Source organism: Barbus barbus (assembly GCF_936440315.1).
Source record: "Barbus barbus genome assembly, chromosome: 24".
Taxonomy (NCBI): Eukaryota; Metazoa; Chordata; class Actinopteri; order Cypriniformes; family Cyprinidae; genus Barbus; species Barbus barbus.
In genome coordinates this window covers 28573575-28591121 of record NC_136752.1, presented here as the reverse complement: position 1 = coordinate 28591121, position 17547 = coordinate 28573575, and the positions used below count along the sequence as shown (strand labels likewise).

Here is a 17547-nt window from a genome sequence, read left to right as displayed (position 1 = left end):
ATTTAAGACCTTTTAGGCCTTAATTTGTAGAAGGGTGAATAACTTTTCAACCCTACCATTCTGTATCTTCAGGGACATTTTTCTTTCTTTTCTGGATAATTTTGGCTGTGCTAATGCGAACAGCATAAATTTTAATAGTGTGGTTTGTATGTGTGTACTGAGAAATGGTTTTGTTTCTTTTAAATCCCACATTATACAAAAAATAATGCATTGAAATTAATGTTATTACTAATCACATATCAAAGACAGCAATTAATTAAATAATTAAATAAAAAACTGCTTAGCATGGAAACAAATGGGCATTTAAAGTGTTAAAATTCAGAAAATGAATGAATTTTTGGTAATGATGCTGGTAAAAAGACCTCTGTCATTGAAAATGGAAAAAATATAATATAATATTTTTATGACCTTTTTTTGTACATGTACATTTTGTCCTCCAAGCACCTCTATGTAACTGTTATGCACAAAGGCTAAGACCCGCAGAAGCACTGTAATTAAACAGCAGCCTTTGTTATTTCTTCCATTTGCGTTTTCGGTAATTTCGATTAACTGTGCAGCCCTTGCTTGACACGCTTTTTGACAAACACAAAAATAAATAAATGAAGTCAATGTGTACAAAAAGCCAAATTATGACTTTTTAACCCTTGTGTGTCTTCAGGCACATTTCTGTCTTTTTCTTTTAGCGTTTAGTATATTAAAAAATACTTATTTTGAGTGTTCCTTTGAAAAGAAAAAAACAACAACAGTGGCATTGTGCAAACAAACTGGCATATAAAGGGTTAAAATCCTGAAAATGAATGAATTTCTGGTAGTTATGATCAGGACTGCTGTTGGTAAAAAGACCTCTGTCAATGAAAGTGGAAAAAAATACAATATTTTTATGACCTTTTTTTTCTGACATGGAAATGTTGTCCTTTAACGCCTTTTGTGTAACTTTTATGCACAAAGGCTAAGACCCGCAGAAGCACTGTAATGAACCTTTTTAACATTTTTTTGTATTTACGTTTTAGGTTTTATTTCGATTAACTGTGCAGCCCTAGCCTGATACCCTTTCTAACAAATATATGTGTGAAAAGAAAAAAAAAAAAGCTCTTCGGCTCAATCTTGAAATGACATCCTCTCTGAAGCCTAGCAGCAGGACTTTAGCTGCTTCCTTTCTGGACCCCGGCGGAATAAACCATTAAACCATAGGGAGGAGAGAAAATCTGTAGAGCACTAAAATAAAGTTATGTCAAAACCATTCAGCTCTTCCTGCTGTCGCTGCTCAACCTTGCGAATATCCTCCGAGGGGCCAAGAACATTACAAGCCATTCAGTTTATATGAATGGGCACTAACAGACTTTTTTGCCATTCTGATATGTCTAAATTTGCAGGCATATCCTGTGGTCCATCAGAAACAGCCTTAGTTTCAATTTAGTGTCTCCCAGAAGGACCGCGCTTCCTATTTCGAGTGGAAATTGTATAAAGTCCCCACCCCCCCAGTGTTCATATCTTTACTGCTTCAAAAGCAAGGGACCCTTTTACTTCGAAAGATGAATGAGCTGACAGTTTGATGTCTTAAGCAAGATTGTAATTCATTCTGAATCATTAAAAAAACTTCAGTCTCATTCACAACGTCTGCGCATATAATGCATCTGTCAAAGAGATGGCCAGCGTTTAATTTGATCACAGAACTCCATAAAATCGAAGAGGAAAGGCCTCGTCATTTTATTGCTGCGCCTCTGTACTGTAACTCTCGCCGAGGGCTAAAGTAAATGATTTTGGAGCTGCGCTTCTCCATCAGTGTCACAGTTTTTTAAGCAGCAGATGTTTAAAGGATGATGTCAATGTGTCAGGACAGCCATATATCTTTCACAGCACTGAAAATACTGGTGAGGTGGATCCGTAAAGATGAACCTGAGGATTGAGTCGTCATTATTGTAATACCATCTGCGTTCGTTCTTATTCGCCGTTCATAACTGTAATCATGTAATAGTCACGCGCTGCATTAAACAACAGTCATGCGAATCCCCACATGTGCTGTAAAAAAAAATACAACTACATTTTTTACAGTTTACGGGACCTTTTGAGTCACAAAAGTTACTGAGAAAGACAAAAAAAACAACTCGACGCATTCAGATTTTTAAGTTGTCTTAAGTAACTCTACTTTGATTTGCAATTTGCATTTGTTAGTTTACTAAACTAGTTCATTAACTTCTTGTTCACCAATTAGAAACATAATGTCAGACCTCTGTTGTGTGTGTCATGTGTTCCCACCTATGTTTCCTTATTTGGTTTGTCCTTGTTTAATGTGATCATTAGTTAATTCTTGTCCAGCTGTGTTTGTCTAATTATCTATGATTATCCTGTGTATTTATAGTCCTGTCTGTTCAGTTTGATTTGTGTTACTCCCTGGTGTTCCTGTCTGTGTCAGCCAGTTATTAAAGCCTATCATTTTGAGTTATCCTCATCTCCGTGTTCCTCGTTGATCCTTGCTGTGTGCTCCGTGACGCATAATAAACTGCTCTATTATTTTGGTAGCCATATATGTTTATATAATACATAAAAGCCCATGTTAGACCAACACAATGTCCCAAACACAGTTGTCTAAACAAATCATTTCAAATTTAACGATATTGCTGAAATGTTAAGATTTTGTGAGTTCCTGCAGTAAATAATGCGGTTACTACAGGATTACTGTTTATTGCTGTTTGCAGACTTTTGCTATTGTTTAGTCACTATTGTTAGTTATTTTTGTGTTGTGATGTTAAGAAGAGCTGCTGTTTGAACTGAGGCTTTATACTGCGATCGTGCCACATCAAAGAGCATCAAAGTGACATTTATTGTTTGAAATTCCTGAAAAAAAGGACAATTTGAAAAATGGGACTTATTTGGGACATATTTCTATAACTATGTTACTAATTGACAATCTGTACTTGCCTTGATGAATTTATTGAACGAATGAGGCATTTTGCATTTAGTGAACAAATTCAAACTGGCAAAACAAAGTAATGTTACTTTGGACAATTTTTAAGACGATAGTTGAGAGAAACTAAAAATCTGAATGCATTGTTGAATTTTTTACATTTTCTAAATTTCTTTTTTACAGTCAGCCTGACACAATCTGTCTGATTAATAGATTGACAGATTGGCAGTGTTCAGGAACTTAGTTTGCAATTAAGCACTGCTGGCAATTTCATTTGGTGTTGCTTCTGGTTCAAAAACTGCAAATACAAACTACATTTCAGAAATACAAAAAGGATATTTCAGATATAGAAAAATCCAAACAGGAATATACATTAAAAACTAGAAGGCCATAGACTTTGCTCACAAAGGGTGCAACAACTTCCCAACATATTTTGATCATTTTTGTAATTTTTGTGATTTTTTTCCCCACCTGTTACTCTTGTGGTGTTCCTGGTTAATAATTGCTTCTAAATCTCACATTATGCATTATTATTGCATTCAATCTTTTTGTCAACTTGTTTTCCTCTAACTAGCACAGGTTTTGTATCTGTTGTTGGAGCTGATTGATCGTAGGCCTCAATGATCTGAGCTTATACCAAAATGATCCACAAATGCTTTTTTAAGACGGAGGTGCATAAGCGTAAATCAGTGAAGTCTACTCATTTTGGTCACTGGAAAAAAAAAATTGGAAAATATTTTTTTTTATTTTTAAAGAATTCAGACAAGTTTAATGTTAATTTCTGTGGTAGGTGACATTATGCAACTGTGGATAAACCTTATGTTGAACCTGGAACAGTTCTTCAGCTCCAAACCGAACCCTAAACCCCCTTACTGACATTAAGCTGCTATTTTCGTCAAAAGTGAACCTATCTAATCTATTTTACGTGTTCAGTTGTAAAATCATACGCATCTGACCTAAAATAAAACATGGTGTGGGAATGATAAAGTATCATCTGGTGGCGAACTGGATACTCGTTCAGGGACCGCAGGGGGTTGGCTGTCCCCTGCACATGTTGCGCTGGTGTGACCGTAATGAGGGCCGCGCCTTTGCTCCCGGGCTTAATCTCTGCCCGGAGAGGAGCCCGCGGCGTAATTAACATTGCAGGCATTGCAGTCTGACGTGTTGAATAATTACCCGCTCCTCAATGACACGCCAGTTCCTGCATTACCGCCGCGCGCAGGTGAAATCGTAACCTTATACCGAGCAGCTGCCGCTTCAGGGAGGCCGTCACGAACGACTTGACCTTAGAGAGATGCTACCAGTGGAGCCACTGCAGAAGACTGGAAGAATGAGGCACAAAAGACACAAGTGACGTTACTTTTCAAAGACAAAATAAATAAAAACATGATAATTAAATATGTGGAACAAAAAGGTAAACTTTTAACATATATACTATATATAAATACGCACACACACAATAAAAAAAATACACTACAATATTTTTATGTAAAATAAAGACTATTTTCAGACCATTAATATTTTTGCACTGACACTTTTTTTTAAAGACAATAAAGCAACTTATTTTCATTACTGTAACTTTTTTTAGGATTAAAATTATTTTTAAAAATTATAAAAAAAAAATATTTAAAAAATTTAATCATTTATTAAAATATTCGACTAAAATATGTATTAATTTTAAAGATTAAAAATGTAAGTTTTTAACTTAATTTATTGTTATAATATTATTTAAATGTACTGTATTTAAATAAACAGTAAACCATTTACATCGACAAACATTTGAAAGAAATTAATACATTTATTCAGCATGAACACATTAAATTCATTAAACATGACAGTAAGGACATTTGTTACAAAATTACAAAATTAATGTTGGTCTTTTGAACCTCATCAAATAATCTTGAAAAGAAAAACATAAAGCAGCACAACTGTTTTCAACATTGATAAAAATGAGATATTAGAATGATTTCTGAAGGATCATGTGACACCGAAGATTGAAATAATGATGCTGCAAATTCTGCTTTGGTCACAGAATTAAATTATATTTACACATAAAACAGCTATTTTAAAATGAATTAATATTTCATAATTTTACTGTATTTCTGATCAAATAAATGCATGCCTTGGTTAATTATTTCTCAAACATGTTCCACAGAAAATACTTGATGGTAATCAGATTTCTGGGTAACCTCTCCATAGTGGCTCTTGATCTTTATCGTAATGTCATTAACATAGCTGCTCTATTTTCTTTTGGGTAAACTGTGAGAGCATGTATTAATATAGCTCATGTTCTTGTACCATTACGATTTTAGTGCATGCAAACTGTTAAAGACGACCCCCCATGTGCTGTTCTTTATGGGTCCCATTTGACTCACTGTGATTCCTTGCGTCTGATCCCATTCAACAATTTGCCTTGAACTGGGAAAGATGATCGGCTCGGGTTTCCCATTGGAGTGGATTCCCATCTCGGACTACTTTGAAAGTGTCTCCTGACATTCTAATTAAGCTCCCAACGCCGTCCCTCTGGGAGGTTGCCCTTCCAAAGCCATCCGGCAGGTCAGCGCTGAGTTATTTGCACTGGTTTTGTGGGCAAACGTAATAATTCCCCTAAGAAAAGAGAAAGAGTCTATCAATCCTGCACAGAAAGGACAGTTACAGCCAGTGAACGAACAGGTTGAAATGAAATCAGCGCTGGGCTCAACTATGACTCCTTGATTTGTTTGTTTGTCATAATGTTCTGAAATTCCTTCGTTAGGTCTGATTTCCACAGGTGCAAAAGCACGTTTTGTTTTTTTTTGCTCTCGGCCAATTAGCAATTTCCATAGTTTCGTAGTTCATTAGTGTTTTTGAGGATATCATATCACTTATCAGCAACAGCTCTCAATTTGATTAACTGAAAGGAATCTGAACAAAGCTGTTGATGACAATTCAAGATAAAAAAAAACAAAAAAACAATAGGTTTCATGTTAAATTTCCATATTTTTCTCTCATTGTGGATTCAAAAAATTAATTCAGATAGATGTCTTCTGAAAGTCCAGGTCATATTATTTCACTTCCAAAAAATATAAATATAAATGTATAAATTAATGTACATAAATGTATATTTAACATCAAATATATTTATTAAATACTTTAAATAAACACTTTATATATATTTATATAGTTTAAATGTCTATTTCTAAAAACAATGTGTGATTTTCAAGACAATTAAGCTTTTTTCTGTAATTACTGTAACACAAAACAACAATATATTACTAAAATGTCAAGTAAAGTATCTATGCATGGAAGTATTTGTACTATTTTTAATTCATGCTGATTTAAATGGAAAAAAAATCAGTCAGATATTTTTAAATGATTGTATTACAGTAATAGGAATCTAATGAAAATCAGTCTTGAGAATTACAGTAATTTGTTTTTTACTGTAATTAAACTGTAATTTTTTTTACTGTAATTACTGTACCCATTTCATTTCAGTGTTTTTAAATGATTATATTATAGAACTGAGAACCTAATAAATTCTTGTGAATTACTCTTGTGAATTGTTAAAAACATAACATATTTATGAGGAAAATTGACAATTAAGACAATAGAGCCAAAATAAACAATTAAGCCGTTTTCTCTTTAAATACATGCAAAAAGAATTGCATTGTTTATGCATACATCATTGCACAAGTATGTTGAAATTTCTCCATTTAATTCTGCATAATGTCTTTCAATTATTGTATTGCGGTAACAAAAATCTAATAAAAATCACTACTGAGAATTGCAAAAAGCTCAGAAATGAAATATCCATTAATTTGTTTTTTTTTTTTGTACTGAAAATTATCATTTGAGTGGGGAAATATGCTTTGTTGTTACAAAAATAATTCAAAATAAGCATTGTATTCAAAGTAGCTTTTTCTTTTGCCCAATACATAGATTTTCAGATCATGAAATGCTGCTCTGCGCTTTTCTCCAGCTCTCCAGTCGATCTGATCGAGTCCATCTCTCGCTCCTTCCTGATCCGAGCAATATGACCTCTTGCTGTTGTCACTTCGGAGATTTATTGAGGCCACATGCATTGTGATCGTCCAGCGGACCTGCCCGTGACCCCCCTTTATGAGCTCTCTGGACTAATGCCACGTAATGTCTGTAAGTTAGCCTGTGCAATTATAAAGCCTGTGGACTGAAAGAGAGCTGTCATTAGGATGTGCTTAAGGACAGCGGCCTGTGCAGTCTGGCCCTGGGACAGGACGGCAAATGGACTGGGAGCTGTAAGACGAGCCGGGCCAGAAGGGGATAATTAGAGCGTTTTGTCCGACATTGTTGATATAAATATGACAAAAGCCCCTCCTGCACGCACTCATTTACCCACTCTACGAGCCGCCCATAGACATCAGCCTAATCATCATGTTCAACAGGTGGTGGGCAAATGCGAGGGGCATGAAACCGATACTATGTTTCCTGCAAACTGACAAACGTACTAATTAATCCTGATCGTTTTCTTTTTCCCCCCACTTATTGTTTTCCATCTGTGTGTAGCGTGTGAAGCCACGCTGAAAGCAGTTTTCCTGCAGTCGATGCTGTGTTAAATGAGTCAAAAATGGTGATTCTGTCATCATTTATTTACCCTTGTGTGGTTTCAAACTCATGCCATTTTATTTTCTTTGCTTGAGCTCCGAAAAAGACAAAAAAGCACCATCAAAGTGTTATTGACAATGGACACAATAAAGCATTTTCCACTAAATGAACAATAAAAGCATTTAAATAAATACAATTTTTTTTTAATAAAATAAAGTTTTTATGTGTCATGGTCGTATTTGTTGTGTTAGCTTTAAAAAATCCATTTAATGATTTTAAATTATTGAATTACAGTAATGAGAATCTAACTAACTTTTAAGAATTACAAAAAGTCAAATATAAATTAATTAAAGATATTAAAATGAGCAGGGAAATGTGCTTAAATGTTCAAATAAAATAAGCCACAAAATAATGCACAAACATTTATGTGAAACAAATCAAAATGTAAGCTATTGACAGTTAAAAAACAAAAAAAAATCAAAAATGAACCACATTCAACTATTTTCTCGCTAAATAAATACAAAAAAAAAAAGAAAATATTTATTCATACATCATGCTAGTATTTGTTGTACTATCTTTAAATTATACTGAATTAAATGGGAAAATATCCATTAATTTTTTTTTTAAATATGAGAATCAAATAAAATTAATGCAAAAAAAAAACTAAAATATTTATAAGAAACAAACAAAATTTAAATAAATACAAAAAGAAAATTATATATTTAAATCACGGTAGTATTTGTACTCTTTCTACATTATGCTAAATTAAATGGGGAACAAAAGCTCAGGAGTCAAATATCCCTTAATTAAAGATATTAAAATCATATTACTTTGCATTACAATAATGATCATTTGAGTGGGCAAATGTGCTTATATGTTATAAAACTAAAGCAAAAACAATTTTATGAGGAACAAACCAAAATGTAAGTTATTGCTCACTATAATCTCTTCTTTTAAACTGAATTGGACATATCTGTCACATGAACTAAACGTTGTATTGTGACATATTTAGTCACGTGATGGCGTTCAACATCACTGACATCAAACTTGGCATATTTTAATATACGTGACCATGAATGAGATTTGACAGTCTTCCATAGAAGTCAGTCAGTCATACGGGTTCAGAACGACATGAGGGTGAGTAAATGATGACAGAATTGATTTTTTTGGGTGAACTATCCCTTTAAGGGAGGGTGTAATATAACAAAATCTGCTTCAGACCATGTCAGTTAAACCCTGGAAATGAAAGATTGATTTGCCTTTGCAAACCAGCATGGAAAGGAAACCCAACATGTTGCTTTTAAATTCCAACAAATGATATGTGTGGTAACAGAATATGCATGTCAGTAGTGAAAGCACTGATTCATCGGCCGTGATGAAGAGGATTTTCCCTTCTTTGTAATTTTATGGAGCTACACGATGAATGAAGAACATCTCACAGGGAAAATATATTTTGAGGTTTAATATCTTAACTATTTTTATTTTTCCATGTATCACATGAAATCCATTCTTTGTGGTCTGTGTCATAAATTCAGGAAATAAGTTTAACTTGGGGAATTAAAATTTGGCCCAAAATAAAACTTGTGATCGTTTATTCACCTTCATGTCGTTCTGAACCAGTATGGCTTCCTTTCCTCTGTTAAACACAAAAGATGATGTGCATCAAGACCAAACCGGCTCCTTCCATGCAATGAAAGTGAATGGGAAGTAAAACTGTTGCGCTCTAAGCACAATCATAAATCAGTCCATATGACTAGTGCACTATATTTCAACTCTTCTGAAGTCACATGATGTTTTGTGTGAGGAACTGGCTAAATTAAGTCATTATTCGTTCAAATTCTTACTCTGCATTGTAGCCACTGGTCAATGAACCTTGGTCATGAGACACGTGAGAACCAATGACGTTTAATGTTATTAAACATGTTAATAAGGGCTTTCGTTTCAGCAGCCCCTATCGGTAGATGCTGTAACTGTAAATACACTATATAGTATTTTCCAAAACATGTGTAATTTAGTAAAAGCATTATATTAAGTGATATATACTTTTATATAATATATATAATTTTTTCTAAAATATTATAAGCATTTTAATTTGTTTTATAAATGTATATACATATATATTTAATAAATAAAATATTATTTAATGTGTGTATATAACCATTTTTAATTTTATATATGAAATAGATATTTTAAAAATATATTTTAATATAATTATATATATATACACACAAAACATAATTATATTAAAATATTTTTTTTCATTAATAATAATAAATCATTAATAAATATTTTTATTATTTATTTAAATAATAATAATTATATATAATATTTTACATATATTATAACTGCTAAATATTTTTCAATAAATGAAATGTGATATATTTATATATATATATTAGTGCTCGATTAAAAAAATTAACTAATTAATCGCACATTTTTCTGAAATTAATCACGATGAATCCCACTTAACATTAAAGTTTTTAATTGTACTTTTATATTGCGATAATTTCACATTCAATCTTCAAATTAATGTAGAAACAACATAAAGAAATTATATTTTTAATATTTGTTTAATGCCATCTATTTTATGACTGAAGGCAAGTATCACTGATACAAACTGATGTTTCTATGATGTTTTCCCCTAATATTTAACCATTGACTATAGCCATGCAACATTACAGTATAATTAAGAGCTATCAATTTAACATTTATTAGACTTTAAAAAATAATTTAAGTGAACTTAAAACAATCTTCACATAAAGCCATTATAATAAATGCCATATAGCTTCCTGTGTCATTCAGCAAGAAAACATAGCCTAATTTCATACTAAATTCTAAATGAAATTGAGATAAAGCTTACAGACGTTATTGAATTCCTCTTTTTTTATTGTTCTTTGATTAACAGACATCACAGCTGCTGGTTATTAGGATATTTTGGCTGCTATTTTAAGAGCTGCCCCTGTTGAGCTTGATGTGGATCTGATACTGCTTTACATATGACTCATAAATAATAAATACATGCACAGCTTTAAGGCAGCTTTAATCGCCTTCTTTTGTAACTTCATGACATAATTGCATAAGCGTAGTTTCATTTGGGTTTGAATATGATACATCACTTTAATATATCCTAATACAGCGCGCGGTGCCATATTTGTGCGTTCAATTGAAGAGCACGCTCTCCAAGCACAGTATAACAGCAGACAGGTCAGGAAGATCTGTTTTTAGAGACATATGGCCTGACAACATCTCATCTGACCGCAGTTCACTGTTGTTCTACTGCTGCTGCGTCGTTACTTGTACCGTTCCGTGCTCGTTTGACTCGCTCCTGGCGCTGAGGTGAAGCTGGGGTGCGCATCTGAAAAGTCTCCCGTTTGATGTGATCATAAAGACGTTCTGCATCTGAAAAAACACATTAGCAGTTGTAAAGTGGGGTGGCCAAATCTAGCCCTGCCCCTATGTTAAATATTTTTAACGCGTTAAACTGAAAAATTTAATCGCCTGTGTTAACGCGCTAATTTTGACAGCACTTTCCCCCCTAATACATTGCTTTTGTTTTATGAGGTTGATGACTTTTGTGATTGTATGCAAACTAACCCTATGCTAAAAGCATAAATACTTGCATAGAGGTATGTTTTATTTTTTTAACCACACCTTTTCTCACATTTGGCCTCTAGAGTCAGTTATGTGGGTATAAGCCTTACCTAACATGAGCGTAATGTCCAGAAACGTCCAACATCCCGTCCCAAGAATCCCTGCAAGGGGACAAATGGCTGAAGAGGCATGTGAGGCCACTCAAGTCCAGGCCCAAAATCACTGTCAAATAATGGATCACTGGGGAGCAGGAGAGAGAGAGAGAGCTTGAGACAAGAAATAGAAGAAATTTACTACGCTTCCAAGAAACAGCTGGAACAGTAAGAGTATTGCGACTCGTTTTTTCCATTTTACTCGAATGGCCTGTTGACCAGAATGTGTGATTATCTTGTTTCATGTCAGATGTCTGATTCGTTGACAGTTTGTCCTCTGGGCTAAAGGAACCTGCAATAAAACGATTCCAGCGGTTTTGCGCAAAGCTGGTGTTTGAGGCGAAGCGGCAGCGCGCGGCGGAGTGGCGTGAGCCTTTAGGGCAGCGCTGGACGCTTGTGGTTTCGCTTCTTATTTCTACAGAGAGCTTTTGTCCACGCTGGCACTGCAGACCAAGGGTGGGCCTCCGGATTTGAGTGATTTATGAAGACGAGTAAAGAGGCCACGCGGTTGACAGCGCTGTCACATACAGGGGAGGAGGAAACCGCATCAGGACATCAGAAAGGCTCGCGAGCGATGGCCAAAACTGCACGCCGAGGGCCCCTTCATGACAAGGAAATGAAATCCAAGCGCTGTCCGCAGGGACGAGGTGCACAGGGAGGAAGAGAGCACATTTCCATCAAGTAAAAGCTGACAGGGGAAAGTCTGCATATTTCATCCAGCACATGTTTCGCGAGTGCAAAGAGCCAAAACCTTTTCAATTTATCATCTTATTATTTTGTTACCCTGAATTTACCCATTAATAGCTCACATGCAGCCGCATGCACCTGCGTTAGAGACTCAATCTCACGGCTGCGCGCTTCCCCAGATGTGCATCGCGCATTTCTCCTCGCATTTATGTCACGCTGGGATATTTGCGAAATATATGAGATCCCACCAGTCACCAGAACACTCCATCCAAAATCCCATCAAATGCAACAATGCAACACATCCATAACGTCCCAAAACCGACTCGCTTATACTCGCTTCGGGATACCGCTTAGAGGTTCGAAATGTTTGTATTCGTATTAAAGTCAAAATCAAAACGGACTGTTTTACTTTAATGCATGCTCCTGTTTTAGATTTTGTATGATTCCAGGGGCGTAGCCATCATTTCAAAAGTGGGGGGGACGGAATGTCTAGTGTTATACCTGTTTTTGTTGTTGTTTTTTTTTCAGTTAACCCTTGTCTAATTGACAGGTTTTATTTTTAATCATACCTTTTTGCTTAATATGCTTTATGATTATATTATTATATATGATTATAAAACAGAAGGAAAGAAAGAGAGAAAAAAGAAAAAGAAAGAAATACAACAGCTTGTCACTGGGACAGTACCCTTAAAAGCACATCTTTGTACCTTATTTACCCCAAAAAGTTTCATAGTTGTACATTATGGAACATATTGGTACTCTAATGTACTAATATGCACCTTTTTGAGTATAAGTTACAAAGATGTCCTTATAAGGGTACTATTGTTTACATATTTCAGATTGTATTTTGTGTGTGTTGTATGTAGAGTACATGGCACACAGTAATGGATACTTGCACATTCACATACTACTTTATTCTGTTCTATTATACATTAGTCTGATTAGTCTATGTTAAAATAAATATCTTATCACAGACAATGCTGTAAATAATCTTTACCTCTGAAGCCTCACTGAAACTTTCTGCCTCATTCACTTCTGCCTCTGTCTATAGCAAATAAAGTAGTGTTTGAAACATGTATATACAGGGAATAGTGACATACAGAAGAAAATAACTAATTAAGTACACTGCTGGACAATAACCAATCATTTTTATCCTAAATTATTTTTAACACTTTAGAATGGGGAACACATATTCACTATTAACTATGACTTTTGCCTAACAAACCTAGGCTGACTGTTTCTTGTTCATTCTTGACAACACATAAAAACATCAAATTAGTGCAATAATGACAGAGCACCACTATTCGGATACCATGCCAACTTACGCTGCTTGACTTCTTCGTAAAAAAGGAGTGAATAGTTTTTTGCCGCTTTGAACTCATCTCGACCGAATAATGAATGATGGATACAGCGCGGGACCGCGGGCGCGAGCCTGGGCATGTCGTGACGTCACAAACTGAGTGACTGATTGCCATGGAAACGTAAACGTCATGTATAAATTATCTTGTCTCTTTGAATTTTAAATTATTCTGCATTTATATACATTGCTCCATTAAAACCTCAACATATCGAGAACACAACTGTCCAATGAAAAAGTGCGGGGGACGAATTTATTTTTTATAAAAAGTGGGGGGGACACGTCCCCCGCGTCCCCCGCGTAATCTACGCCCCTGTATGATTCATTAATGCAAAACTTATTTTCTTTGGAATAACGTGCAGTAGCTATAATCAAAATACAATAATGCTGCACTCAACAAAACATGTTACGGTATAAATGTAAGATTTACATATTTGAATTTAAATTGCATGTAAGATTTCCATCCATTTGGATTCATAAATAAAATGGATAAGAAATAGGTAAGATTTAAAAAATATATATATTATTATTTATTATTATTAGATTTGAAAATGTATTATTAACTATACTATTAACTTTTTTTTAATTCATTAAAATGCTTATGAAATTGTTGTTGTTTTATTTTATATATATATATATATATACAACAACAATTCATCAATTATATGCATCACATAAGATTATTAGTTATGTTAAAACTGTGTGATCCAAACAGATGGATTTTATCTGCAATTCAAATACATGAATCTTAAATTTAGGCCTAAATATTTTAGCTCTGAAGCGATCTTGTCATCTCTCCTGATGACATCATTAAGCTCTTTTATTTTCAGCCACACCCCTTTTTTTACCATCCAATCAATCCCTGATTACAAACATCAAGTCCCGACCAAAATTTTTTTCTTGTTGCACATCCTGTTTTACAGAAATGCACCACATTCCCAAAGTAAAATGGATTGTGAATGCCATTTTTTGTTGACTTTAACAGATTACGCAATATCTGAAAGTGGTTTACTGGCCCTCTGTGCTGTGTTTCAGGCGGATTGCGTAACTTTATCAGCACAGTAGTTGAAATATTCCCACTGCATTCAGTAAAAACATGCCGTGTGTTCCTGTAGCGCTTCCGGTCTGTAAGAATGTGGGTTAAAGCTCTCCGTGGCAGCTGAGGTTCAGGAGCTGTGGGTCACGGAGGCCGCGAGCGAGAGACTTCCACTGCACAGCACATTAAGGAAGCAGCTCTAACATTTATGTTTTGAAGCATTGAGCTCAAGTGAAGCTCAACAGCTCCCTGGATCACAGCGAGGAAACACTCCTCTCGGCCTGACAACAGCAGATCAGGGGCCTTTCCTGAGAATAACAATGACCCTAAACAAAAAAAAAGGAGTACATTTATGAGGCATTTTTATGTCACTGGGTTGAATGTATAAAACTGAGATTGGTGAAGCACATCGCTCCGTTCTAAAACCTAGTGAACTGCTTAGCTGTCTATATAGGCAGTTTACTTCTAAAGAAGTATCTTAACTGAAATGGATACCAACAAGCTCTATACACAAATGCATGTTTGTAGTGTTATAGTTTGTTGATATTCAATATTAGATTTTATTGGTACATTATTAGTTTTAACATTTTATTTTACTTAGTTTTAGTAGTTTTGCTGTTTTTGCTATTTTTACTGTTTTTTTAATATTTTTATATAGTATTTAATCTTTATTTATTAGTTTTAGTTATTTTAGTACTAGATTTTATTTTTATATTTTATTTTTTATTTAATTTAATTTTAGTTAAAGTTTTAGTAATTTGTGATCTTGGACCATAAAACCAGTCTTAAGTGTCAATTTTTCGAAATTGAGATTTATGCATTATCTCATCATCTCATCAATATTTGGCTGAGATACAACTATTTGAAAATCTGGAATCTGAGGGAGCAAAGAAATCTAAATATTGAGAAAATCGCCTTTAAAGTTGTTCAAATGAAGTTCTTAGCAATGCATATTACTAATCAAAAATTACATTTTGACATATTTACCGTAAGAAATTTACAAAATATTTTCATGGAACATGATCTTTACTTAATATCCTAATGATTTTTGGCATAAAAGAAAAATCTATAATTGTGACCCATACAGTGTATTTTTGTCTATTGCTACAAATATACCCCAGCGACTTAAGACTGCTTTTGTGCTCCAGGGTCACATTTGCTGGTTTAGTAATGTGTGTTTTTATCATTTTTATTAGCTTTTTGTGTGTTTATTTGTTTGTTTGTTTGTAGTTTTTATTAGTTTTTTTATTGTCTATATAGTATTAATAAATTTTTATTTGTTATTTTAGTTATTTTGGTACAAGATTTAATTTTTATATTTTCTGTTTTGGCTTTCATTTGAAATTTTTTGAAAATTTTTTGTGTTTTGTATTTTTGTTTTTTAATGTCTATAAAATATTTATAATTTTTTATTCGTTTTTGTTTATTTTTTATTTTAGTACTAGATTTTATTTTATATTTTCTGTTTTCACTGTAATTATATAGTTTTTGTAATGTGTTTTTTTCTAAATATCTATAAAATATTTATTAATTTACCTTTAGTTTTGTGTATTTTAGTACTAGACTTTATTTTTATATTTTGTTTTCACTTTTAGTTAAAGTTTTTTTTGTGTGTGTTTTTGTAATTTTTATTTGTTTTAGTTTTTTAAAAATGTCTATATAGTATTTATTAATTTTTATTTATTTGTTTTAGTTTATTGTAGTATTTCAATCTACACACGCCACAGCCATATCACTCTGCAGCCCAAGACCGGTTGCCCACTGAAGCTAAGCAGGGTTGAGCCTGGTCAGTACCTGGATGGGAGACCTCCAGTGAAAAACTAGGTTGCTGTTGGAAGAGGTGTTAGTGAGGCCAGCAGGGGGTGCTCACCCTGTGGTCTGTGTGGGTCCTAACGCCCCCGTATAGTGACGGGGACACTATACTGTAAAAAAGCACCGTCTTTCGGATGAGACGTTAAACCGAGGTCCTGACTCTCTGTGGTCATTAAAAATCCCATGGCACTTCTTGTAAAGATTAGGGGTGTAACCCCGGTGTCCTGGCCAAATTCCCTCTACTGGCCCTTGTCTATCATGGCCTCCTAATAATCCCCATCCACTTGATTGGCTCAATGACTCTCTCTCCTCTCCACCTGTAGCTGGTGTGTGCTGAGCAGAGACCCCCCCCCCACATGATTGTAAAGCGCTTTGGGTGTACAGCAATACACAATAAAGCGCTATATAAATGCATCATTCATTCATTCATATATTCATTCAAGGTAAATGTCAAGTAATGAAAATATTTTTTATGGTTTTAGTTTTAAGGATAACAATCCTGGACTGATGTAAAGTATGTGAAATCATCCCCAGAAATGCTAAGTAGGCTGCACTGTTTTGACCCTATTTATAAATTCATTTGAACCCTTTTATGCTCAGTGTATTTTAAGTTTGTCATGCTTTTACTTGGTAGTTGCTCATTCACAGATAAGATGTCAAGGTTCGCATCAGTCAGCGGCTAAAACGCTCCCCAGCGTCGCTGCCTTGAGCTCATAAACTCATAAACTCTTCTGCTTTACACGCCAGGAATTCAGCCCCTTTGTTTAGCCAAAAATAATTGTCGCAGTTTACCGTTTCTGCAGTCCATCAAAAGGTCCGGAAGTGATTACTGTTTATTAAAAAATATAATGACGTGCACTAACGGCATGTTGTGAGTTGCTGCAGAATGGCTGCTCGCTGACGCCCCAGAGAGGTAAACAAAGACAGGAAGATCAAATAATGCATTCATCACATTCCCCAGGGCCGGGGGCCAAGTTCATGTCAAATCCATAATAAGGAAAGTATCCTCCGCGCAGCTCGTTTCCCCACACGCACGTCACACTCTGCTGGAAATCTACGCAGAGGATGTATTGATATTCCTGGTGCTTCCTTTCTCACAAGCTCAATACGAGCTCGTCACATCGCATGTAGCGGCGCGCATCTCCCCCCCACCATTAAACACACAATTATAAACCATTAGGCTCCCAAAACGGGGCCTTTGTTTTGTGTTTGGGTTAGTTTTTTTCTTTCTTTTGGAGGGAAGGCTATGGTGGAGTGCATAACAGGACGGTAGTTTGTCTTGCCTGGAAAATAACAAGATTTAAGAGGTAATGAGAGTCTAGGACAACAACATACAGCTGCCAGCGACCTGCTGTTTCAATCAGCTGTTTAAATCTTGATGCTTTATCATGTCTGCTGATGGACAAACAAATATAAACGGTTTTCTCAGACAGCACTGTTCCACAGG

The 17547-nt window shown here is 34.7% G+C and overlaps 1 long non-coding RNA gene across 1 annotated transcript in view; it reads right to left on the bottom strand.

The window, feature by feature from the left end:
* Window positions 1-1008: 1008 nt before the first annotated feature.
* Window positions 1009-17547, bottom strand: part of LOC306843669 — a 36373-nt gene continuing 19834 nt past the window's right edge. The window contains exons 4-7 of the long non-coding RNA XR_013781860.1: window positions 11167-11296; window positions 10766-10864; window positions 5281-5512; window positions 1009-4227 (exon numbers count right to left, since the gene is read on the bottom strand). This is a non-coding gene — a long non-coding RNA (uncharacterized lncRNA). The remainder of the gene's footprint in view (window positions 4228-5280; window positions 5513-10765; window positions 10865-11166; window positions 11297-17547) is intronic.